Here is a 10534-nt window from a genome sequence, read left to right on the forward strand (position 1 = left end):
GACCGGTGGTGGCAACGTTGGGTCTCAGTGGGTCTCTCCTGCCTCCCAGTCCAGTGCCCTTTCGTGGGGTCCATTACTGGCTTTTGGGGCCCCTGAAGGAGGATGGGCCTGGTTATGCTGTTAGGCTGGAATGGAACGCACCATGAGGAGGGGCTGGATGTGGGGACATGGCAGTGAGTCGCCGGAGCAGGCAGATGCCGGATGCAGTGGTGACCACACCTGCTGTCTGGGAGGATTCCAGGTGAGACCCCTGGCATGGGGGCTGGGGTGGGCTCTTCATTGTCCTATCCCTGGGACAAGCGTGTGGGAGACAGCAGGGGCCACCAGGAGCCACAGGAGACAGGCCAGGCCATCAGGTAGCTCTGGGACCGGCTGGGCCCCAGGAGGGCTGTGTCTTTTATGGCTCTGAGGTTAGGAGACAGACGAGGACCAGGGGTGGTGATTCCTTCCCAAAGGGCCGCGGCCACCCAGGGAGGCCAAGCAGGGAGGAGCTGAGCAAGCAGCCTCCCTCCTGTCTCCCTCTCTCCGCCATCAGCTTCAGCTGCTGTTGCCCAGGGCAGTCACCTCTGCAGGGGCTGGGGCTTGTGAGGCAACGCTCCCCCCAACCCCAACACCTGGCTGTTGCTCTCTGCCTGCTGGGACCTGCCTGACCTTCACTGCGGCAGGGTTTTATGGGCGGCCTCACCACTTTATCAATTGCTGTTGCCTTTTATTACTTCTCAGGGGCTTTATCTCAGCGGCCGCCTTGCCGCCCGGCTAAATGAGGATTAATTTTTTAACAGGATTATGTGCTGTGCGTTAGCTGTACTCTCCGGGGACGGCCAGGCGCTCCCCTCCCTCCCCAGCCTCCCTCACTGCTTTGCTGGGAGCAGAGGCTCCATGTGGGGGCCTCAGGAGCCAGGGGCTGCATCAGTCCTGACTCTGGGATGGGGGTGGTGAGGGCTGGACCTGGACTCTGGGTGGCCGAGGCTTCCTTGGGCGGGGCCTGCCCTGCCCTGCAGGGTCAAGTTCCTTTAGAGGTTGCAGCCCCTGCTTGAAGGACACCAGGCTTGGCCGCGGAGGCGCCGGGCGTTGGGGGCAGATGGAGCAGGAGCCGGGGGATGTGGGAGGGAGGATGGGCCACGTGCCCCATAGCTCAGAGCTTCACAGCCTCCACGTGACCACCTCAGACTTTCCCGTCCTTCTCCTGGAACACACTTTCAAGTTTCCACCAAGCTGGATAAAGCTGAGCCTGTTCTCACCCCTCCTGTGTCTGTCACCTGGAGGACAAAACCCAGGATCTTACCTCAGCTCCCCGTGACAGCGTCTCCTTCACAAACCAGAGGGAGGCCTCCTTCTCCTTCTTTGCCCATCAGGAAAGCCCCTGCGTCCATCCAGGGAGGGCCTCCAGACACCAGTCTGGGGGGCTTCTCCCTGTAGCCCCAGGCAGAGCTGGGGTCCTTCTGGGCTTCCCATGTGATCCTTCTGTTCCTCCTGTTCCCTCTGGAGTCATGAATTTGTGGGTGTGCTTACCCACCCGCTGTGAGCCCCTGAAAGGGACACAGTGATACTGCATTCATATCTAGGCATGGGGCAGGTGCCAGGCCTGTTTACAGAAGGAGCAATGAATGGATGAATGGATGAATGAAGTAATGAATGAAGGGATGTATGCATGAGGGAGGAAGGGAGGGGATCATCGACTCCCTGAAGGGGCCCAGGGCTGACTGGTCACTGCCCCCTCTTCTCCTGGCTGAGCCCAGGGCGGGCTCACAGCTGTAGGCCTGGGATGTTTGGGCAGCAGCCTTGTGGGCAGCTGGGTTGATGGGGTGAGGTCCTGGCCAGAGGGGAAACTGCCCCTGCTCGGGCCTGGCGTTTCCTCCGGAGTTCTTGCTCTGCAGGCGTGTGCAGACCTGGCTTAGCTGATGTAACGAATGACCACAGGAGGGGCTCCAAGCAGCAGTCATGCATTCTGCTGGCCTGGGTGTCCTCGGCTTGTGGCTGCATCCCTCCCACTCAGCCACCATCCTCACGAGGCCTTCTCTGTGTCTGTCCCTACACGACTCCTATAAGGACGCCAGCCCTTGGATGTAGGTTCTGCCCGAATAACCCAGAATGACGTCATCTCCCCATCCTTCTCTTAATTCCATCTGCGAAGTCCCTCTGTCCAAAAAAGGCCATATTCACACATTCTGGGAATTAGGATAGGGTCGTATCCTTTTGGGGGACCACCCTTCAACCCGTATGCTTGACGAGCCACCTTCCTCCTCTCTGGAAGCCTCTATGCTCACACCTAGAATTTCCCGGTGTGAGTCTATGCCCCTCTGTGGCCGTCTTGTGTCCTGTGTTTTTTTACATTTATTTTGTGAGACAGGATCTCGCTCTGTCACCCAGGCTGGAGTACAGTGGTGAGATCACGGCTCACTGTGTAGCCTCGACCTCCTGGGCTCAAGCCATCCTCCCGCCTCAACTTCCTGAGTAGCTGAGACCACAGGTGTGCACCACCATGCCCAGCTAATTTTTAAAATGTATTTGTAGAGACAGGGTCTTCCTGCGTTGCTCAGGCTGGTCTTATACTTCTAGGTTCAAGTGATCCTCCTGCCTCGGCCTCTCAAAATGTTGGGATTACAGGCAAGCCTGGCGTGTCCTGTGTTTATGTGTTCATGTGTACCCCTCCTGGGTATATGTGCAAGAGAACTGGAAGCAGGGTCTCAAAGAGATACTTGCACACAGGTGTTCATAACAGCTTATTCGCAAAAGCAAAAATGTGGAAACAGGCTGGGCGCAGGGACTCAATCCTGTAATCCCAGCACTTTGGGAGGCAAAGGCGGGTGGATCACCTGAGGTCAGGGGTTCGAGACCAGCCTGACCAATATGGTGAAACCCCGTCTTTACTAAAAATACGAAAATTAGCCAGGAGTGGTGGCAGGTGCCTGTAATCCCAGCTACTAGGGAGGCTGAGGTGGGAGAATCGTTTGAACCCGGGAGGCGGAGGTTGCAGTGAGCCAAGATTGTGCCACTGCACTCCAGCCTGGGTGACAGAGCGAGACTCTGTCTCAAAAAAAAAAAAAAAAAAATATATATATATATATATATATATACATGGAAACAACCCAGGTATCTACCCCTGGGTGAAGGGTAAACAAAACATGGTCCATCCACACGGCGGAATATTATTCAGCCTTGAAAAGGAAAGACATTCTCACACAGGCTATAACATGGATGAAGCTTGAGGACATTATGCTGAGTGAAACACGCCAATCACACAAAGACACATCGCGTGTGATTTCATTTATGTGCCTAGAGGAGTCAGGTTCACAGAAACACAGAGTGGAAGGGAGGCTGCCGGGGCTACAGGCAGGGAAGTGGGAGGTTATTGTTTGATGGAACAGAATTTCAGTTTCGCAAGATGAAGAGTTCTGGAGACGGATGGTGGTGATGACTGAACCACAGTGTGAATGTACATATTATATTACATGTGTATTTACCACAATTAACAATTAAAAAATAGGCCGGGTGCAGTGGCTCACACCTGTAATCCTAGCACTTTGGGAAGTCGAGGCGGAGGGATCACTTGAGGTCAGGAGTTCCAGACCAGCCTGGCCTTCATGGTGAAACCCCATCTCTACTAAAAATACAAAAATTGGCTGGGCATGGTGGTGGGCACCTGTAATCTCAGCTACTTGGGAGGCTGAGGCAGGAGAATCGCTTGAGCCCAGGAGGTGGAGGTTGTGGTGAGCCAAGATCGTGCCACTGTACTCCAGCCTGGGTGACAGAGTGAGACTCTGTCTCAGAAAAACAAAACAAAACAATTAAAAAATAAAAAGAACCTATGATCCTGGGGCCTTTCCGAGCTGGCAAGGATGCTAGGGGTGATTCAGCAGTAGCGGTACAGAGCTCTAGATCCTGTCTTGCAGGTCGAGAGACAATTCCCTCGTAGTGATGGGGTCTCCAGCCTTGGTGGAAGACAGACACAAGCTGAAACCACACTCACCAGACCTCTGTCCTCCCATGTGAAGAGTAACTCAAACAATGTAAAAAGTTTAAAGGTAATTTAGAAGATAATTGAAGAATAATTCATACTCATTTCAGAAAATTCGAACATAGGTGGAAAATGAGTTGATTTTAAATCTTACACCCCATGGGGGCGTCTACACATGAGTTTTACGTACGTCTGCATGTGCAAGGTTAGGCTGCGTTAGAGATGGTATTTTGGGTTCTGTTTGCCTCCCCGTGATAGCAGGTGTAACTACTTAAACAGAACATTTGCAGCGGACGCAGCGTGGCAGCGGGGCATGCGCTCAGGTGGGGCCTGCAGGATGGCGGCGTGTGGCGAAGGCTTTCACCAGGGATGGATGGAACTCTGAGGAGCCTGGAACTCTCCCCGGATCCCACTGAGCCCCCCAGCCTAGGATTCGCGTCTCCCTGTTCCCGGTGAGTGGTCTTTCTGCAAGACAGTCGACAACCCCAGTGGCTGCTGGGTTTAAGCCAGGATGGGAGCTGGGGGAGTGCCCGGGACTCCCTCCTCATCCTCCATTAAGCTCTCACCCAGCCAGGTGGGGGGCAGCGCAGTGAACTCTGGGCCGGCTTGGATGGGCAGTGATTTTTGGGGGCTGCTGACGTGCCGCTGTCTCTTTGTGGTGCTGTTCATTGCTTGGGGTTTCTTCTTCAAGCTTGAGACCTTTTCTCCCCGCTTACTCTCCCCAGGCCTCTGTGAGGTGCCTGCGGCTCCAGCCCGGCCCCTCCCTCAGCTCTCCCCTCCTTGAAGTGCTGGGCCTTGTCCCCTGTGCCCACCCTTTCCTGGGTGTCTTCCCAACCGTTCCAAACCTCACCCTCGCCGCCTTCGCGTCCTTCCACTATTTATTTAATGGCCCCAGCGGCCTGTGACATGACAACGAACTCCAAGGTCTGAGGCTGATTTTGAGACGAACCAGAACGGTGAGGTGTCTTCACCCCTGGAGAGCTGGGCATGGGCGGGGCCGGACAGAGAGGCAGAGACTTGGCACAGCCGTGGCCTCCAGGGCCTCCAGGGAGCAAGGCCTGAGCTGTGGTCTCTGGGTGCTCCGGCCTTGGTGCAGCTTGGGGGCCACTGGGCAGTGGTGGGGGCTTGTGTGGCTGTGTCTGTTCCTCTTCATGATTTTGGGTGACGCCCCCTGTGAGCAGCAGGAGTTTAGCAATCATAGTGCTCGGCTGGGTCCTGGACGCGCAGACGCTCCTGCACTCATGACGGGGTGATGGCCCTGGAAACCACTGCAAGTGGAATATATATCCTACGTCAAACATGCATTTACTGGCCGGGTGCCGTGGCTCACATCTGTAATCCCAGCACTTTGGGAGGCCAGGTGGGCAGATAGCTTGAGCTCAGGAGTTCGAGACCAGCCTGGCCAATATGGCGAAACCCCGTTTCTCATAAAAATACAAAAATTAGCTGGGCCTGGTGGCGTGTGCCTGTAATCCCAGCTACTCAGGAGGCTGAGGCAGGAAAATTGCCTGAACCCAGGAGGCAGAGGTTGCGGTGAGCCAAGATCGCACCATTGCACTCCAGCTTGGGTTAACAAGAGCAAAACTCCATCTCAAAAAAAAAAAAAAAAAGTACATTTAGTATGCTGGCCAGCTCAGCCCAGCCGACCTCAGCTGTGCTCAGGGCTCTCCAATTAGCCTGTAGGTGGGCAAAGTCAGCGCACACAAAGCCTGCTTTTTTTTTGTTTTTTGAGACAGACTCTCAATCTGCCGCCCAGGCTGGGGTGCAGTGGTATGATTATAGCTCACTGCAGCTTCAGACTCCTGGGCTTACACAATCCTCCTGCCTCAGCCTCCAAGAAGCTGGGACTACAGGTATGTGCCACCATGCCTGGCCAATTAAAAAACTTTTTTTTTTTTTTTTTTTTTTTGTAGAAATGGGGTCTCGCCATGTTGCCCAGGCCGGTCTTGAACTCCTGGGCTCAAGCCACCCTCCTGCTTTGATCTCCTTAAGTGCTGGGATCACAGGCGTGAACCACTGTGCCCGGCTCACAAAGCTATTTTATAATAAAGTGTTGAGAATCTTGTGTGATTTGTGGCATACTGTCCTGCAAGGGAATGGTTGTGCGGGGCGCTGTTTCTGCTGAGTTCTGGTGGAATTCTCGCCATCGTGAAGTCGGAGCTCGGCGGAGCCGTCCTAAGACAGGGCCGTCTGTGTAGGAATCTGCTGTTTGCAGACTTCTGTTGGTGACCACCAGGCTTTCACTCTCAGAACCTTGGAGGAACCCAGTGGGGAGCCCGCCACGTGGAGGAGGATGCTTTGCTGGACCGTGGTTGGGAACCTGGGGAGGATGAGCCCAGCGGGTGGAGGGTCTGAGCTGCTTTTCTGAGTGGCTCAGCCAAGACCCTGGGCTACCCCTGCCCCAGGCCTCCCTCCTGTACCTGTGAGCTGGGGGTGATCATTAGCGTCCCCTCCCCTGGCATGTGGGGCTGTGCCCGGCACGATGAGGAGCGTTCCTGAGTTCCCACGGAGGACACACCACCCGGGAAAGCACTCGGATAGCCTCGGGGAAGATGAGGGTGGGTCCAGGAGATGCCAACGGCAGGCCCTCAGGCGGGTTTTTCAACAGTGCCTCTGCCCGCCACCTCTGTGCCCCTGCCACCCCTGTGCCCCTGCCACCCCTGTGCCCCTGCCACCTCTGTGCCCCTGCCACCCCTGTGCCCCTGCCACCTCTGCCTGTCATCATGGCGTCTTGGAGAGGAGAGCCGCATGGCTCAGCAGGGCCAGGGGCAGGCTAGGCTGTCCTGCAGAGGACACATGCGGGCCCAGCGGGGCAGCCCTCCCCTCCGCTTCCCTCCCCACCGCTGGGGCCCCGTGGCCTGCACTGTCTGTCTGCCCAAGAAGCTTCCCTCTGAGGCGCCTTGGGTCCATCTTGCTCACCCAAGGCCAGGAGCCCCTAGGAGCCCGTGGTAGGAAGGAGGGAGAGGCATACACAATTTTCCCCTCCCCTGCCCAGGGCCCTGGCATCAGCATGCCCTGCATGCAGCAACCTTTTCCCCAGGCATCAGGGCCTAGGTGGGTGCCTCCCCTACTGCCTCCCTGGAGTCGGCCCCAGCCTGCCCCATGGTTCCACCCCTGCTCAGAGCTGCTCAGCCCCTGGGAGAGGCAGCCAGGTCCGGAGTTGGGGTCGTGAGGGGGAATCAGCGCCTGCTCCAGAAAACCACCTTTGCTGGACTTGGCATTGGGGGATGGTAAGGGAGCCTTGGAGACGCTCTCCTCCCTCTTCCCTGTAGCCCCCAGGGCACCTATGTCACTTAGTTCCTGACTACCTGCTTTGGGCTGGGGTCCCAGGACCCATCCTCTCACGGCTTCTACTGAACTGGGCTCTCCAGGGGGTCCCCTGCCTGGTGCCACCGCCTTGCGAGTCCCAGTGTCACAGAGAGCCCCCGCTCCACGGAGAGACCCCGCTCCATGGAGAGCCCCCGTTCCACAGAGAGACCCAGCTCCACGGAGAGGCCCCGCTCCACAGAGAGCCCAGAGAGCCCCCGCTCCACGGAGAGCCCCCGCTCCATAGAGAGACCCTGCTCCACGGAGATCCCCCGTTCCATAGAGAGCCCAGAGAGCCTCCACTCCACAGAGAGCCCCTGCTCCACGGAGAGCCCCCGCTCCACAGAGAGCCCAGAGAGCCTCCACTCCACAGAGAGCCCCTGCTCCACGGAGAGCCTCCACTCCACAGAGAGCCCCTGCTCCACGGAGAGCCCCCGCTCCACAGAGAGACCCAGCTCCACGGAGAGCCCCCGCTCCACAGAGAGACCCAGCTCCACGGAGAGGCCCCGTTCCACAGAGAGCCCAGAGAGCCCCCGCTCCACGGAGAGCCCCCGCTCCATAGAGAGACCCTGCTCCACGGAGATCCCCCGTTCCATAGAGAGCCCAGAGAGACCCCGCTCCATGGAGAGACCCTGCTCCACGGAGATCCCCCGCTCCACAGAGAGCCCAGAGAGCCTCCACTCCACAGAGAGCCCCTGCTCCACGGAGAGCCCCCGCTCCACAGAGAGCCCAGAGAGCCTCCACTCCACAGAGAGCCCCCGCTCCGTGGAGCCAAGCTGTGAGTTTCCTTTCCTGTGGGGACCTGCAGAGACGCTGGCTTGTCACTGTCCCCTCACTGCTGGGGGATAAATCCTCTTTGTCTCTATCTTCTTGGCCCTCAGCCACTGGCTGTGGACTCTGGGGACACTCAGGACTCAGGCCTGGAATTTTCCACAAGGTTTTTCTTAGGTGTGTTGGTGTAAACAAGGTCCCGTCTTGTCCCAGAGGCTGAGCTCCGGTGGGCAGGGGGAGAGTGGGTGTGGCTGTCTGGAGGCCAGGCTCCAGGCAGGGTCCAGGGTTTCCTGGGGAAACTGTGAAGAGTGCCTGCCCCTCCCCTGGCTCTGGCCAGCGTCTGATCGCCCTGGTGGGCAGGGAGGGGCGGCTGCAGGGTGCAGGAAGGTGCTGGGTGGGGTGGGAGTGGCTGGTGCTGACTTGGCCCAAAGGCCGGAGGGGCAGTGGGTCCCCTGGATGCCATGTGGCTAGGGGCATCTCCGTTCCCAGGGCCTGTTATCACAGACTCTTTCCCGAGAGCCCGCGAAGGGCCTGCTATCTCCAGAAATGTCTATTGTACAGGCACCTGGATGTCTACTGCGTCCTGATACGGAGGAGAGGGCGCGCCGTGGAAGATAACGTGGCCACCTTTGGCCACGCCGGTGGATAAGAGACGGCCGGCGGGTCACTGCGGGGCCTGCTCCCCCTTCCCTCCCATCAGGAGACCGGAGCTCGTGTGTGGGGGTGGGGAAGGGTGTCCCTCTGCTGCAGCCCTTGGATAGGAAAGCATCTTGAGGTCGGCCCCAGGGCCCTCGGTGGTGGTCTCATCATCACCAGCTGCAGTGTCTGGACAGCAACGGGCTCTGCTGAGCAGGTGCCTGATGACACCTAGTTAGGGGTGAGGCTGAGCCCGGGCAAGCCAGGACCTGCTGAAAGGTCAGGGCAAAGAGCACAGACCCCCTCCAGCAGCTCTGGGGCCCCATGAAGGAGCGTCCGGGCCGCCCCAGTGTGAGCCTGGAGTTGTGTCCACGGCAGCCTGGCTTCCTTCAATGGGCGTCGGGGACGATCACGCCTGAATCTGTGCAGGTCTCAGGGAAGCCTTCTCCAGCTCAGCCTCTGCCGCCTCACGGGACACCTCAGTTCCTGGGCATTGATTCAGCATCTGCTGCGTGAAGGGGAACCAGAGAGGCCAGTCCTTGCTCCTGAGGACTCAAGGGTCTGGATGTGGGGGAAACGCACACCCCTCAATGCGCCCAGACTATGAACGCAGGGCAGGGCTGAGGCTCACTCCAGAGCGTGGGGCACAGGGCCCGGAGCCCGTGTGGATGAGGGAGAGCTGTCCTCTTCTTGGGCTGGAGGGACAGGGGGCCTTTGATGGCCGGTGAAAGCGTTTTGCCAGCCAAGAATGTTCTTTTTGCCGGCTGCACCTAATCTGGTTTCTGGGGAAGGTAGGAGGAGGCCGCATCATCAGATGTCTACACCGTGAACTAAGTGCTGGCTCGGGGAATCCAGCTCAGGACACGCGGCCCGAGGAGCCGCTCAAGGCTGTGGCTCTGTCTCTTTTTGGACTCGAGGGACTCTGACCATGGTTGTGGACTCTCCCTAGAAGATCTGCACACATAGCAATTTGCCAACCCATCCTGGGAGTTCAAAGGAGGCCCAAGGCAGCAGAGCTGGGGGGCATGGGGAGCAGAGAGGCAGGGCTGGGGCCAGAGGAGAGAGGAGAGGAGAGAGCCGGGGTCCTGTCTCCCATAGGCTGCCGTGCAGGGGTTGGCTGCATTCCGAGGCTGGAGGAAGAGCTCTGCCTTGCAGGGAATTGGAACAGCTAGCCCGTCTGGCCGCTTAACCGTGGGTTGGCCCCTATGCCCTTGAGGATGGCGATTGGGGAGGGAGGGTGGTGATGGGGGAGGGAGGGTCCTGATGTACCACCTGCCCCCAGATGGCCGGGGTGAACCTCCCCAGCATCCTTGAGCTTCGCAGGCACATAACAGAGCCCTGGAGGGCACATCCGTTTGCTGTTTCTGCTGTCACACGTGACCACAAACTTAGTGGCTTAAAACAATGCAAATTTATTTATTTTTTTCTCTTTTTTTCCCCCACGTCAGGCAGGTCATGTGCCGCTGTTCTAAAGACGTTTCACATCCTACACAAGACCGTGAAAACCCCCTCATCGTGCACATGAACCACAAAAGGATGGAAACGATGCCTGCTTATTAGTTTAGATTCTGGGCATCAGAAGTCCCGTGGGGTCCCACTGGGCTAAAGCCGTGGAGTCAGCAAGGCTGCTTCTTCTGGAGGCTGGGGGCGGATCTGTCTCCTGGCCTTTCCCGGCTTCCGAAGGCCACGGCGTTCTGGCCGCAGTCCTAGACTGGGCCATCCCCACAGTCTCTGCCTTCACGCCACGTCTGCTCTGACCCCCGCTTCCCTCTCACAGGGGGCCTGTGATGGCCTTGGGTTCAGCTGCAGGACCCCACGGAGTCTCCCATCGCAGGGCCCTGGGTCACCTGGCAGTGTCCCTCT

The 10534-nt window shown here is 58.1% G+C and overlaps 1 pseudogene; it reads right to left on the reverse strand.

Annotated features, from left to right (window-relative positions):
- Positions 1 to 10113: 10113 nt before the first annotated feature.
- On the reverse strand, positions 10114 to 10209 carry LOC135271740 (small nucleolar RNA U13; annotated as a pseudogene).
- Between the last annotated feature and the right edge of the window lie 325 nt (positions 10210 to 10534).

The sequence above is a fragment of the Aotus nancymaae genome, unplaced genomic scaffold, assembly GCF_030222135.1.
Source record: "Aotus nancymaae isolate 86718 unplaced genomic scaffold, 86718_ANA_hifiasm-v0.15.2.pri h1tg000089l, whole genome shotgun sequence".
In the NCBI taxonomy this organism is placed as follows: Eukaryota; Metazoa; Chordata; class Mammalia; order Primates; family Aotidae; genus Aotus; species Aotus nancymaae.